Genomic DNA, 13,128 nt, shown 5'->3' with positions numbered 1-13,128 from the left:
TTTAGACGATAGGCTCCATGAGGGTAGCTATAGACTGTCCATTTTATTCCTTCCTATATGCTCAGCGGCCAACACAGTGTCTGGAAAGTAGGAGGTACGCAATACATATTTTTTTAATAAATGCTTCCTGAACTCCAGTCTAATCACTTTGAACCACACCCAGGCAGGCAGCTTGGGCAGGAACATGGTCTCCTCACCAGGATTGTAGGGGAGCTGCTGTCTGATGTCTTTGTTAAGGTGTTTAGTGTTTCAGCCTTTGGGAAAGGAAGAGCATGGACTATTTTTAAACCCCATTGGCAAGAACTCTTGACATCTTTGAAAGATGAAAAGAAAGTCGCCAAGCAGTGAAAAGCAGTCATTATGCCAGGCAGACACTCATTTTTCTGACCAGGGATCTTCATTTAATTTACCTCAGTGAAGACTGAGTAATTTGGGGAGAGGAACTTCATTCAGGCTTTCAGCTAAATTTCAGATAGAAAGGATGCTGCAGGCTAGGGAGGAGGCATGATGTGGAAAATTGTGAAGAATCATCAACATGGTTTGTGCCCTTCGTTACTGAGAAAACTACCCCATAGATATCAGTAATAATAGGACATGGTAATGACAGGGGACATTTACATCTTTCATGTGTACCATCTTGCTTAATATTCACTAAGACACCATGAGCTAGATGCGATTGCCCTATTAGTTTGCAGTTGCAAAAACTCATCATTCAAAGAACATAAATGGTTCCATGGAGGTCTCACATGTGTTCAGTGATGGAATCAGAATTCCAATCCAGTCTGCCCGACTCCAAAAACTCTTGACAACTAGATGAATTTCGAGTTGAGTAATAGCTTAAGATTTGTCTCCACCTTCTTTCTGCAAATTTAGATGAAGACTTAGAAGACAAATAAGAGCAATCTGAATATTGCTGGGTCTATCTTTCTTTATTCATTTCTACCACAGTGTTAGACTGTAAGGAGTTGCAACGACAATGACCTCCCAGGGCCTGGCTCGCAGTGGTGTCAGGGTAGATGGACCAGAGTGGGGTAGCCATGTTCAAAAAGTAAGAGTTTTCTTTCATCTGCCATTGCACAAACAGAGCTGTTAAAGCATTTGCCATTAGAAGACTTAGTCAAGTCACCCCCTTCTGAGCCTCTTCCAGGAGAAAGAGCATGAGCTTTGGATTCACACAGACCGAAGGACTCCCAGGAGCCCTCCCAAAACAGAGAGTAAGCTATAATTCTTTGGCCATTCCGCCTACTACAGTGGAGTCATCCAGTGTTTCTGTATTTACTCATATAGTGCAGAGGTGGTCTAGAACCTTGCTGCCCAATACAACAGCCACTAGCCACATGTGCTTATTTAAGTTTAAAACAAGTAAAATTAAAATTGCAGTTCCTTAGTTGCACTAGCCACTTTTCAAATGCTCAGTAGTGCACGTGGCTAATGGCTACTGTATTGGACAATGCAGATCTTGACCATTCCTGAAATATTCCAGTCATCACAGAAAATACTACTGGACAGTACTAGTCTAGATAAAAAGGAGAGCAAACCCTTGCTGGTCAAATGACTGCTATTTAAAGGAAAAGGGGCCATATGCTCCAATTTTAGTGTTAGTTTTAACGAGAGGTTTTTTTCTAATGGCTAGTCTGGGCTCATTCAATTCTAAGAGGAAAAATCCAATTCAAAAATAGCTTAAACAAAAATAGAGAATTTATTTGTTCTTGTATCTGAAAAATCTAGAATAGAGCTCAGCTGGATCCAGGGGTTCAAAACTCTCATTAAAACTATGTCTCTCATCTCTAAGCTCTACCCTCTTCTGTGTTGGCTTTCTTCATAGACTGCCTTTACTATATAGGGGCAAAGGTGACCCCCAGTGGACACAGGCTCATATCATTCTTAGTACCCACCATCTCAAATTTGTCCTTCTGTATCAGTCTCCAATTAGCTGGACTCCGATCCATCCCCACGTTCAGTACTATGGAATATTCTATTGGTAAGGATTGGGTGCCAGGTTCAGAGGAAGGGGGTAAAGGAGAAGGTCACACTTACCCCAATCACATGGACTAAGAATAGAAATTGCGTGATTCCTCCAAAGATGTCTGAAACAAGCAAGCAAACACACACACACACACACACACACACACACACACCATAGCTACTACAGCTATCTACTCATACGGAGTCACAGATATTAGCAGTATTAGTACTAGTAGTAGTAATCATGGGTAGCGATATGAAGGTGGAAGTTCCTCCAGGGGAGTTTTTGCTGAAATACAGGGATATTTATTAAAGTGCTGCTATTCGTCACAGTTTATTGACTACTGTCTCAGCATCACAGGAGAAGAAGCATTATCTTCATGTATTTAAAAGATAATAAGGGTCCAAACACACCTGGTACCAGTCCAGATTCTCTGATTCATGAGCTGTACGACCTTGGGCAAACTCTCATTTCTCAGTGCCTTACTTTTCTTATCTTAAAATGGGGGTAATAATGCCATTTTGATGAGGTTCTCTTTGAGGATAAATGGGATGGTCCATAAGCAGTGCTTAGCACAATGTGAAATGAATAGTAACCCCGCTATACATGCGAGCGCTTATTGGCACCATTAGCCGTACAAGCCTCCAAGCCAGCCCAGGCGAAGGCTCAGGAACAGTGGAAACACTCTGGGTTCCAGGAACTCGGAAAGCAAGCAGTCCCTGCAAACGCGTGGGTCCCAGCCGGACTTCACAGAGCGCACGGGACAGGTGCAGAGTCTCGAAGCGGGGGCACGCAGGCCGAGGGAAGGGGGCGCCGCGCTGCTCCCGGCAGCACCCCAGAAACTCACGTCTGTGTCTCTGAAGCCCCGGCTCCCACTAGGGAGTAGGAAGAAGTAGAGGGTGGAGGTGGGAGTTTCTCTTTAACCAGCATCTGCAGAAAAAGTTGAGAGGCAGCATGATTTTTGTTTTCTTAACATTAATAAAAAAGAGCCCCAGACTACGGAATGGGAGCAGCCAGGCAGGCAGGCGCGTCCCGATGCGGTCGCTGCACCTAGCTCTCCGCGCCCCCGCGGGGGGCTGGTGGCTGGTGGCGGTGAGCGCTTCCCACAGGGAGCCAGCCTGAGCAGACTGTCTGGCAGGGCTCGGTGCCTATTCCAAATGCCTGTCTGTCCAGGGTGGGGAGGTGGAGGCCTCCGAACAGCTGCTGCGATGCTTTGTAAACAAGTGGGGGACACACTTCTTTAACCTGGAATCCTGCGGCTGAAAAATATGTTTACCTCTCCAAGGATTTGGTTGGAAATGCTTCAAAGAGTTCTGCTTGTCCCAGAAAAGCCGGAGCTCAGGAGGAAGTGATGGGCTTCATTTCTGAGAACAGTGCTGTCCTTGGGTGAGAAGAACAGTATTTCCCAGCGTGATAGTAAATAACTTTCTGACTCGGGCAAGAGCACAGGGCCAGATTGTCTCAGAGGTAGATGAAACGCAGTTTAGCTCGTGTGCAAAGTGCATGTGAAGAAAACGTTCCCATCCGAGGCGGGGGCCAGCAGCCCGCGGGAGGAAGGCACACGGGAAGACGTTTCCAGGGCGTGTTGTGATGACTGGATCGTTTCCAGAGACCACTGCCAAGGCGGGCCTCGGGGCAGCTGCAGCTTTAGAGAAGCTTTATCATCCCCCTGCGCCCTCCCCAACTGTGTGTGTGTGTGTGTGTGTGTGTGTGTGTGTGTGTGTGTGTGTGAGTGTGAGTGAGAGCGAGAGCAAGAGTGTGTGTGTGTGTGTGCGCGCGCGCGCGCGTGCACGCGCTCACGCACGCACCAGCCAAAAGCATTAATTAGCATGCTTTTATGTATTCGATCTTAAAAGCCATCAGAGCAGCTGTTGTCTAGAAGCCAGGGAAATAAATTCAAGTCACGGCTCTGTCGTTTGGCCATCCAACCTCTGCCAGGTCATCTCACCCCCGTGATCTCTGATTTCTTCATTTGTAAATGAAGACGATACTATCTGAACCAATTAACTCAGGGTTTTGACGAAGAGCCAAATTAAAATGAGATGATGTATAAGAAAATCTTCTGCAAACTCGAAAGCCCTGTTTTTCAAGGTGCGGACCACAGACCGGCAGCACTGACTTCACCAGGAAGCTTGTTAGATGGAAATGCGGCCTCATGGGCTCCCCCTCAGACCCACTGAATCAGAACCTGCATTTTAACACGATCCCCCAGGTAATTAATATGCACATTCAAGTTTGAGAAACACTACTGTAAAGTACTATAAAAATGGATTTACAGATCAGTCGCAAAGTTGAATAAAACCCATCCCACTCTTGGCTACCAAAAGTCCAGCCACTCAGCTGACTTCCTGAGCCAGTCCTCCTTCCTCAGTGGCTCAGACATTCTCAGAGAGCAGCAAACACTGTCATTTACCACTTCCTGGAGACATCCAGCACACCTTGTAATAGCGTGACGAACAGCATTCTTATACAAGATTTATTATTTTTTTTAAGTACCTTGGCTTGAAAAACCCTACAGGACAATCTGGCCTTCCATCACTGACTGGATTTACTACCCTCCCCAACCCCACTTTGGCCTCTCGATACCCCTCCCCACTTACTCCAATGCTGCCACAGTGGCCTCCCTGCCAGTCCTTGAACATGCCAGGCCCCTCCTGAAGGAGAGCCTTTGCATTGCCATTCCCTCTGCTTAGAATGCTGTTCCCTCCATTAGCCACAGAGCTCAGTCTTTGCTCAAATGTTACCTTCTTGAGGATGCCCTCCCCAACCCTTCTATTTGAAAGTACAACACCTCCTTTTACCCACATATATTTTTCTCCATGCCAGTTTCACTTTCTAGCACACTATATACTTTACTTATTTGTTATGCTTTGTTTTTATCCCCTTACCCCAAAATAGAATATAAGTTCATTAAAGCAGGGATTTTCGTCTGTTTTAGTCACTGCTATACCCCAGCTCCTAGAACAGTCCTGGCACACGACTGCTTGCCATTTATTGAATGGATGAAAGAATATATAGAAAAATGGCTTTGACCATGGGCTCTGTAATCAGATAGACTGGGCTTGACCTTCAGCTCTGCCACCTTCAAGGCAAATAGTGCATGTTACCAGTTCTGGTACAGTGCCTGGCATACAGGGATTGGCTCTGGACATACTTTCATTATTAAAACATAATTATTATCATTAAATATAAACCTCATTCTCCTAAGAGACTAACAAGCATCACTTATTTTAACAAATAATCAAACTTTCAAAGAATATGCCACATTGCCCAAACAGGGCTAAAGGACTGGGATTCATTTCTCAGCAGTCAATTCTTTCTGCATCAGTGAAAAGAAACAAAAAAATAAATAAAAATTTGCATGCATGAATATACTTCACCTAAAGAATAAAGCTCCCTATCTTCTTTTTAGGGGCAGATCAGGAAATATTGGTTTCTTTTATATTTTCAACTAAAATATAATGTCTGTCATTGGACAAGAGAAAACTTGGACTGAATCTCAAGGAATGATTTTCCAGTGTTATTAGCTTTTGGAACTGACCAGATGAGGAGGTGGCTCTCCCAACTGATGAGTCACTTAAACACACAGGAAAAGGAACTAGAAACTTTTTCCTACATGCTTAGACTCATTGCAAATATTTATAAAGTAAATGGCAAGTTTCTCATAATAGTTATCCCAGGTATTTTTCTTAGAGGTAAGAATTAAATATAAATAGACTATTTTAATTCTGTTGGCTCATTCTTTTGACCTTGAAGAACATTCATTTCTTTACCTGCAGTAAAATAACTATTTGTGTGTGTAAATCACCTCACCTCTTGGAACCTCAATTCTGTTTGCTCTCAAATGGGGAGCTGAATTCGGTGACACCTGAGGTTCCTTCTGGCTCTAACAGCCAGAGACTCCGAGACTTAGAGCATCTCAATCTCCTTCATCCCCCACCCGGCTGCATCCACACTAAGTCCTACTGGTCTGATTCTAAAATAGGTTTTAAATCTGCCCACCTTTACAGTGAGCTCCCTGATACTTGAGAGCTTCCTAATTGGTCCTCCTCTCTTGTATCTCTCCAACCTATACTCTCACAAAGTGGCCAGCATGGGCCTTTTGAAATAAAAATTTGATTCTGCTTAAACCCTTCAATAGTTTCCCTTTGCACTTTAAATAACATCTCAAATCCTGAGCATGGACAACAAGACGATGCACCATCTGGGAGCTCATCCACCCACACCCCATTCCCCTGCCTCATTTTGTAACCCTCTCCCCTCTCCCTGCCATCAGCGCCACACAGGGTCTGCTCAGGTTCTCAGCTACATGCTGGGCGCTCACAGGAGCTGCTCATCTGCATGCCACTCAGCCTAACTCTTAGCCTTCCATCCCACAACAAACGTCTCTTCCTCAAAGAGGCCTTCTTGGATTCTTCGTTGTACTTTGTTTCCCTCTCGATTCTTTTATTTCATAACACTTATCATACCCTGCAGGTATGCATCCTTTTATGTGTCTCTTTGCTTCATGTCTGTATCTCGTTTTAAGCTCTAAGCTCCTCAAGGAGTAGGACCGTTTGATTTGTTCATATATTCAGCACCCAGGAGAGTTCTTGGCATACAGTTGGCAATAAACATTTGTGGAATAAATGAATGGAAGAATGAAGAGTATTATCAACTCCATCTATGAAGGGAGAGACAAGAATAGGACTGCTCTTTTCATTACCATCCTACAAAATCATTTAAAATGATACACACAAAGCAATTTGAATTCATAAAGAAATAATTTTTAAAATCAAGGCATTATTCTTAAAGTAATTGTTCATAGATTAACTCATCAGTAAGGTTTTACTAGGGAAAATACTGTAAAGTTCTGCTTAAATTTTTACAAAATAATACATTTATGGACCACATAATAAACTGAGTATCAAAAGATATGGATTCATATTTTAATGATTCAAACACTATGATCACAGCATTACTGAATCTGTGACTTTAACCAAATCACCTAGTAAATAACTATGTGCTTAATATCCATCTTGTGTAACTTGGTAAACAGTGATTGAGGATATATTACAAACATGCATATTTCCCGTTCATTGGCATTAACAGTGCTATCTGAAATGAATATACTAAAAAGGGAACTTGCAATTGCAGTAACTTTAAATATTTATTATGAGAAAGGAGTTAACTAATATTATAATTATTATCAAAAAACTGACCTAAAGTTCATTTTGCATAGTTTTTTTTGTTTTTGTTTTTGTTTTTGCCTTTTTTTATTCCCCTATGGCTAGGTTCTCTGAGTTTCTGGGGCAATGAGTTAAATAATGAGTACGTTGCAACATCTTATTACAGAAGGTTGGAAATGTGATATGACCAGTAGAAGGAAAGAAAACTAAGCAAAGGCTTGGAGACTGACAAAGGTGAGGAGGGAGTCATAATCCACTTGAAGTAACCTTGTCTAGACAGGAAGATGCAGCCATAGGAAGTGGCATGCCATCAGGATGAACGGGTAGGCCCATCTCCATGCCCAGGTCACCGAAAAATAGAGATAATGATCCCTGGTCGTCACAACCAATGAGATATTGTGAGAATAAATTAGATACAGTTTTCCTTTGGAGGAAAAGCACTATATAATTTATGATATTGTTATTATAATCATTAGTCATCTTTGTCTAGATTTATGGAGTGACTCATCCTAAATTAAGCCTTTGGAACAATGAGAAGAGGGAAATTTATGAGACCTACAATGATTTTCTAGTCTCATAAAAGATTGTAGTACTTGATTCTTGAGATGTTGAAATATTTCTGCCTCTTAACAGGAGGCTACAGGGACCATCCTTTGATTCATTATTTGATAAGTCTTTCAGGTCTCCCTCCTTTTTGCTCCTCTGGGACTAATAATTCAGCAAGCATTTTAACAGTTACCTTGGCTGTCAATAAATTATTTTAACTTACCTTTACAGTGTCTGCTATTTCTTTCCTTTTCCTATGAGAATAAAAAAATTGCTACTTTTTTATTCCCCATAATTTCTCTACATATTCATTTAACATTCTTGGAGCACATATAATAGCAAAGCAATGAGCTAGGTGTAGAGACATAAGGAAATAAGATTCTGTCCACCCCTCAAAGAGCTTGTAATCTAGTTGGGGAATATAACTAAGAGGACCAGATCTGGTGGATATTTTAAAGAAGAGTTATCAGGTCACAGGGACTGAATGGATAGAGAATGTGAAAGAGAGGGGAGAGTACAGGTTTTCTCTCCTGGCAGAAGGGATGGAGAATTGGGCAGATTTGAGGAGGGACACATCAGATCCATTTTAGGCACATTGAGCTGAGATTGATAAGATGTCCAGCAAGAAGCTTGACCCATGCGTCTGGAGCTTGAAAAAGAGGTCAAGACTGGAAACTCAGATTTGGATTTCATCCAAGGAAAAGTCCTGGGACTGGGTGACATTCTCAGTGAGAGAATGTGAAATGAGAAGGCAAGACAAGGGAGTCTGATGGTTAAAGAGAAAAGAGACAAGAGACAAGTAATTTTTGGAAGAGATGTAAGGGATCAGAAGGGCTAATGAAGAGAAAATAAAGGACAGGAAAAGGTAGAAAATGGCAGACAGATGAGGGAGGAAGAGGAATCTTGACGAAGAGCAGAATGGAAGAGTCACCCTTGAAAACAAACCTCCTTCTCTCTCTCCGAGCAGCACAATGAGGAACAGACACATGCAGATACACTCTGAGGTGGAATACAGGAGACTTAAAAGAGGAAGCACCTGTTAGCTGAACAATGGAAAGTTAAATGACAAAAGGTTATGAAGGGGCGCCTGGGTGGCTCAATCAGTTGAGCTTCTGGCTCAGGTCATGATCTCGGGGTTGTGAGATCGAGTCCCGTGTCAGGCTCCGTGCTCAGTGCAGAGTCTGCTTGAGTTTTTTTTTCTCTCTCTCTCTCTCCCTCTCCCTCTGCCCCTCCCCCGCTCTCTAAATAAATAAATAAAATCTAAGAAAAGAAAAGAAAGAAAAGGTTGTGGTGCTCAGAGAAAACAGCAAGGTGTAGAGAAAGGAGCACAGACTTTGGCATTGGCCAGCCCTCGATCCAAACCCCAGCTCTTACACTGAAGCTCACTGAGACGTTGGACAGGTTCCTTTCTTGAATGGAGCCTCAGTTCTGTCTCCTGTAGAATTGGCAAGTAACAAAGAAACACTCCATGAGGTTGTTTCGAGCATTAAGAAAGAGCACGTGTGTGAAGCGCCCAGCTCTGCTCCGGGCTTCAGCGGGGAAGAATGGTCAGCACAAAATGGCCGAGAAATAGAACCAGGGTCCTCACACTTGAATGTGCAACCAAATCAGAAATCTCAGATGTCTAGGCCTCATCTGAAATCAGTAGGTCTGGGACGGGACTTTAAAAATCTGCATTTTCCAATGAGTTTCCAGGTAATGCTGATGCCCCTGGTGCAGGACCACTGAGGTAGAGAAATCCTCTGTGAGAGAAGATCAAAGGGGTAAGAGACTTTGTTGGCACTGGAACACAGGGTCCAGAAGAAGAGGATCACATCTCCTGTTAGAGTTACTTTTCCATGAACGCACTTCATCATTTTGTCTCCAGAACCTCAGCCACCCTGTCTTCAGAGCAAGCGTCATCCAACTGCGTGGCCGCAGCAGTGGGTGCAGGGGGTGAGTTGCCTGAAGAGGGAGATAAAGGAGAGTCTCCCCCCCACCCCCCGTTCTCAGTGTTTCCCACAAGGGCTTTGAGCAAGGCCCCCGAGAAGGTGTCAGTAGTTGGGGGCCAGGCTGAGGCAACATGACTTTAAAAAAAAAGTAGAAACTGTCAAAGTTTATATATTATTTTAATTTTGTTCTGTCTTTTCAATATTGCATGGCCCGAGTGTTTAATATTTCACGTTTCTCTCTCTCTTTTTTTTCATCTTAAATTACTTTTTATTTTTCTTATTCTTTTCCCTGGCCCAAAAGTACCTTTATTGCTAAAAATGGTAGTTTATAACCCTTTGCCATGGATCAGATTATCTCTGAGCAATTTCTTTTCCCTTTTTTGTTCCTAATTCCTTCCCATTGTATTATTCAGTTATTCCATTCTATTGCATCCATTATTCACTACTTTTTTTTTTTTCAAAAATTGATTCTGCAGAAATCGAACACCCTCATTTTTCATTTCTTGGTTGGAGTTACTTTAGCAACTCAACTAGATTAAGGCTCCTAATGCACTAATGCTCTGCTGAGTGCACGTTGCCCAGTGTTTTTATAAGTTCTGAATATAAAGTCAAGTCAAACCCTATTCCTTTTCAAGATTCTCCTTTCATATATCGTTTAAGAAAATTGCTCAACCATCTAGCTTGCTTCCACTTAGTCCCTGACTCATTTCCTCACTGCTGAATGCCCCATCATCCTTCCGACATTTATATTTTCAGGCAAGGAAAGGAAAGTTAACCTGACATTTAGCTGCAGACTATCACTGAGACCGTGTTCTGCAGCGGGGGCCTGAGGACGCCAGGGGCATGAGGAGAACACTGGTTGGTACATTAGGCAGGCGTCAGCCCCTTTCTCTTCTTGGCATCCAGCGCCAACTACACCTCACCTGCAATCTTTCTCATCAACAAATTCTTATAATCATTCTCAGCTTCCTTTAACATATGGTGCTTAGTTTCTTGCTTTGTGCATAGTAAACACTCAAAACTGTGGATGGGTGAATAACTGAATGACAAATGAATGGAACGCAGACCCAACACAGCCCAGTCCTATCTACTTGTCTAGCGACTGTCTTACCATTATGCCCCTTTCCTAAGGGTATCGTATTCAGAATTCCTCCAGTTACCTAAACGTGCCATGCTCATTCATGCCTCCAAACTGTTGCACCGTTCACTCCCTTCCCACCCTGTTTTCTCCGACTAACACGGCATTCCTTCTTTCTCCAGAAAATCACTCCTGAGCCCCTGCCTGGATTGGGGGGGCTTCATATGTGTGCTGAAAACATCGCAGCTCCTTTGATCTACAACAGTACTTACATTGTCTGCTTGTTTGTCCCACTCCTTTACTAGACTAAGGGCAATTTAAAAGCAGGGGCTTTGGGGCGCCTAGGTGGCACAGTCGGTTAAGCGTCTGACTCTTTGCTTTGGCTCAGGGTCCTAAAATCGAGCCCCGCATTGGGCTCCATGCTCAGCATGGAGTCCACTTGAGACTCTCTCTCCCTCTGTCCCTCAGCCCCCACACGCTCTCTCTTTCTCGCACTCTCTCAAATAAATAAATAAATCTTTAAAAAAATAAATAAATAAAAGCAGGGGCCGTGTCTCATGCATAGTTACAATCCCAGCTCCCACCTTAATGCTCAAATGGTGGTGTTTGGAATGCATGAGGACGTGCTGATATCCAGGTGAAAGGCAGGGATGGTTGAGACAGGAAAGTTGCCATGGGCATGAAGAGGAGGAGATAGGTGTGAAATAGGACAAAATTTTTCAAATGGGACAGCTCATTAGATTCAGGGCAATGGGAGGGGAAAAGTAAAACATGGTGGCTGGGGGCTGGGAGGATGCCTCCTCATCTGCCACAAATGATTTCAGGTGCCTGTTACTTTAACAGAAGCCTAGGAATTTAATTTCCCACATAGAACACCAGCAGCTCTATACCATACAGCCTATTCATTAGGTGTTTTTAATACAGAAAAGTATTCTTTACTGGAACAAGACAATGAAGTAGTTAAGTTCACTTTGAGCAATTCCAAGTAATACAAAGTAATACATAGGTAGTTTAAAGATAAAGTCATAGACCCCAAGAGGGAAGACACATGGCGCCATTCACAACAGAACTCATTTTCTCATTTCTTTACCCTCTTTCTTCCCAGCTGCAGTCCAGTCCAGTACTCCATTTTTAAGCTTCTTTCTTGCTGTTAAGCAGGTGAAATTACACCTGCCAACACTGCTGTCACGTTTTAAGCCTTCTAAAAACAACATCTCAACTCTTAAAATGTCAGGACTTAATTTCTCCTTTTTGGAGTGATTAGGCCCTGCCCCCTGCCCCCATCTCTCTCTCTCTCCTTCTCCCTCTCTCTCTCCGGTTTCAGATTTGTTCCCACCATCCGAGTTGTCTTTGCATGGACAGGAATGTACTCTATAGTGACACTGACCCAGATCCTGGTCCCTTCCCATTCTATTTTGGTGAGACTCCTGTGACTTAACACTGGTTCTGAACTGCAACGACATCTGATACAAGCTGGGGAAGAATTTAAAATCTATGGCTGTCCCATGATCCTTCTTTCTCCATCCCTATGTAAATCCCACCTTTCCTTCCAGATCTGGCATCCAATCTGCATCCCTCAGCTAACAAACGTCCTCTTAATTCTTAGAGCACACATTTTCTGTGACAACAGAAAAGAAATGCTTGTCTCATACATTTCCTGTGGATAGTTCCTCGGGAGACACTAGTCTTTCGCCCAGCAGTGCTTGGGCTCAGTAACTCCTGGTTACATTTTTTTTTTCTCTATTTATTTCTTTGATGTAGTGTTCCATGATTCATTGTTTGCATATAACACCCAGTGCTCCATTCAGTAAATGCCCTCTTTAATACCCATCACCAGGCTAACCCATCCCCCCACGCCCCTCCCCTCTAGAACCCTCAGTTTGTTTCTCAGAGTCTACAGTCTCTTGTGGTTCGTCTCCCCCTCCGATTTCCCCCTCTTCATTTTTCCCTTCCTGCTATCTTCTTCTTTTTTTTTTTTTAAACATATAATGTATTATTTGTTTCAGAGGTACAGGTCTGTGATTCATCAGTCTTACACAATTCACAGCGCTCACCATAGCACATACCCTCCCCAATGTCTATCACCCAGCCGCCCCATCCCTCCCACCCCCCACCACCCCAGCAACCCTCAGTTTGTTTCCTGAGATTAAGAATTCCTCATATCACATTTAATGCACTGTCTCCGTGTTTCACGCGACACCCTCACGCTCTCTTTGGGATAAATGTTCGGTGATGTTTCTGAGAACATTCCACAAGAAATAGAAGTTAGTCCCGCACCTGACAGTGGCTTCCTACCATGTAGCCTCTGCTTCTGGTCTGACCTCGCTGGAGAGCTAAATGGCCGGTGTTTTCTGTGAGATGGCACCATAACTCTTCCCAGAAGCAGCCTGCACGCCCTCCCGGGAGCCCAGTCTATCAGCAGGCACCAGCGCATGGGTG

The 13,128-nt window shown here is 43.4% G+C and overlaps 1 protein-coding gene across 2 annotated transcripts in view; it reads right to left on the bottom strand.

Annotated features, from left to right (window-relative positions):
- LOC118518598 (uncharacterized) overlaps positions 1 to 13,128 on the bottom strand; it is a 284,505-nt gene that overhangs the window by 86,825 nt on the left and 184,552 nt on the right. The window contains exon 9 of one of the 2 annotated variants that reach the window (XR_013447795.1): positions 783 to 2,896. The exons of the other annotated variant lie outside the window; for it this stretch is intronic. The gene's annotated coding sequence lies outside the window, so the exon portion shown is untranslated. Of the gene's footprint in view, positions 1 to 782; positions 2,897 to 13,128 lie in introns of those variants that run through there. 2 annotated transcript variants of the gene reach the window in all.

Source organism: Halichoerus grypus, chromosome 5 (assembly GCF_964656455.1).
Source record: "Halichoerus grypus chromosome 5, mHalGry1.hap1.1, whole genome shotgun sequence".
Classification (NCBI taxonomy): domain Eukaryota; kingdom Metazoa; phylum Chordata; class Mammalia; order Carnivora; family Phocidae; genus Halichoerus; species Halichoerus grypus.
Note: the sequence above shows the minus strand (reverse complement) of the source record. Positions and strands in the feature narration are given on the sequence as shown.